Source organism: Mustela nigripes, chromosome 13 (assembly GCF_022355385.1).
Source record: "Mustela nigripes isolate SB6536 chromosome 13, MUSNIG.SB6536, whole genome shotgun sequence".
Classification (NCBI taxonomy): domain Eukaryota; kingdom Metazoa; phylum Chordata; class Mammalia; order Carnivora; family Mustelidae; genus Mustela; species Mustela nigripes.
This window is the reverse complement of record NC_081569.1, coordinates 51,034,185-51,036,522: the sequence shown is the minus strand read 5'-3', so window position 1 is coordinate 51,036,522 and position 2,338 is coordinate 51,034,185. Positions and strand designations below refer to the sequence as shown.

Sequence of the window (2,338 nt, the reverse complement as noted above, 5' to 3'; positions counted from 1 at the left end):
TCCCACTGATGACATTATTTAACTCATGATTTGTATTGCTACCTCATGTATAGATAGTATAATTTTATGAATGTTAACAATCCACATCTATTAAAATAATTTCTATTGCTATTCACCATATTTTTAATATTTATTTCTTCACTAATAAATATATATTGAATATCCATAGAAAAGTGCTCAATGATTTCAAATGTATATTTTGCTGTAGGTCACTCATTATCATTATGAGCTTTAGCAGTAGTAAATGTGAATTAAAATATTTTATGATATTCTGCACAGGTGTGGTTCTGGACTAGTCACTCTAACATAAGAAAAGTGAAACCATGTATTATATACAATCTATTCATCTTCTGTTAGCACAGTATTTGAAAGTTGTGTTAATTATATGGTGCTCAAATCTAGAAGTTCTGTATAGAGATAACATGTTGGAACTGTAATTTTCTCATGGCCCCTTGCATTTTCTGATTTCTCAGAGTGTAAATAGTAGGATTCAGTAAGGGTGTGATAACAGTTAAAATACAGCAAGGACTTTATTGCCAGCAAAACTGTTGAATGGCCAGGCATAGATAAAGATACAAGGTCCAAAGAACAGAGTGACCACAATGATGTGTGCAGACAGTGTGGACAGAGCCTTGGAGAGCCCTCCGGATGATCTTTGTTGTACAGTGATCAGGATGACAGTGTAGGAGACAAGGAGGAGGATGAAACAGATGAATGAGAGCAGCCCACTGTCAGCAATGACAAAGAATTCCAGGGTGTATGTGTCCATACAAGCAAGCTTAATCACAAGGGGAAGGTCACAAAATATATTGTCTATGACATTGGGGCCACAGAAAGGCAAGTTTACTGTTAGTACCATCTGGCTCATGGTGTGTACAAACCCAATTATCCATGAAAGTATCACAAATCCACTCAGCAGCCTCTGGCTCATGATTGTCCTGCAGTGCAGAGGTTTGCATATGGCTACATATCTGTCAAAGGCCATGGCTATCAAAAGAGTCATCTAGGCACCCCCAAAGAAGTGCATAAAGAACATCTGGGTCATGCAGCCCCATATGGAGATGGTCTTGTGTTCATTGAGTAAGTCTGTGATCATGTTGGGTGTGGTGACAGTGGAGAGACACATATCCAGAAAAGAGAGGTTTCCAAGGAGGAAGTACATGGGAGAATGAAGAGTGGAACTAAATGTCACTGTGACCATAATGAGAATATTTCCCAACACAGTGGCACTGTAGATTAAGGAGAATGTTACAAATTAGAGAATCTGAAGTTCCCATCCTCCGGAAAATCCTAGTAAAATAAACTCAGTCACTACAGATCCACTTTTAGGATCCATTTCTTTGATTCAGAAAGGCTGCAGAAGTTCTTTTATACAAAGAGAATAAATAAAAATAAAGTCACAATTAGCACTGATGATTTCCTATTTCTATTTGATGAATAATAGTTGAACTTATGAAAATATATAATATTAAACATATCAGCATCACTGTCTATAATTTGAAATTTATTTGTCACATCACTTTGAAACAATATAGCTATACAGCAATTGAAAAGCATTTGAAGGAGTATACATTTTATTTTCTATTTTTTTATTCTGGTAAATGACCCTCTTTTATCAATTGATCTTGATTGTTACTAATTTGCTCACATGGAAAAATTAGATAAGTAGTTATATTAGTATTTATTTTGCCTCTTGAGATTATCATACAACAATATCTAAGAAAGATGCAATTTGAAAGATAAGGAAATTGTATTGTTGTGTATCAGTGAGGTAAGCTCATTAAGCTCATTCCATGTTTCTAAAATGAAGAAAGAAATATAAACACACACACACACACACACAACATAGGGCTAACTTGTATGTGAAAGAAAGTCCTTTAGTTCATTAAAGATTGTTTTGCTTTTTGGATGGCTGGGTGGCTCAGATGGTTAAGGATCCAATTCTTGGTTTCAGCTCAAGTCATGATCTCAGGATTGTGAGATCGAGCCCTGCACAGAGCTCCACACTTATCTGCTTGAGATTCTCTCTCTGCCTGTCCCCCAGCTCATACATTCTAAATAAATAAATAAATAAATAAAATCTTTTAAAAATAATTTTTCTTTTTCTTTCTGTTGGGTAGTACACTGAGAATTTCTGGAAGCATGGACTCATCCTTAGTTCTTTATGAACATGTTTTCTCAATTTCTTATATTGCTATTGTTCACAGTGAGAAGTGGGTGTGTTTTGTGTAAATGTATGTATGTGATAGTTAAGAAGTAAATAGTGAAATGATTCAACCCTAACATACAGATTTTGCTTCAGTTGTAACATGTCATACTAAATTGTCTTTACTTGGTG

The 2,338-nt window shown here is 35.0% G+C and overlaps 1 pseudogene; it reads right to left on the bottom strand.

Annotated features, from left to right (window-relative positions):
- Window positions 1-398: 398 nt before the first annotated feature.
- Window positions 399-1,336, bottom strand: LOC131998638 (olfactory receptor 4L1-like; annotated as a pseudogene).
- Between the last annotated feature and the right edge of the window lie 1,002 nt (window positions 1,337-2,338).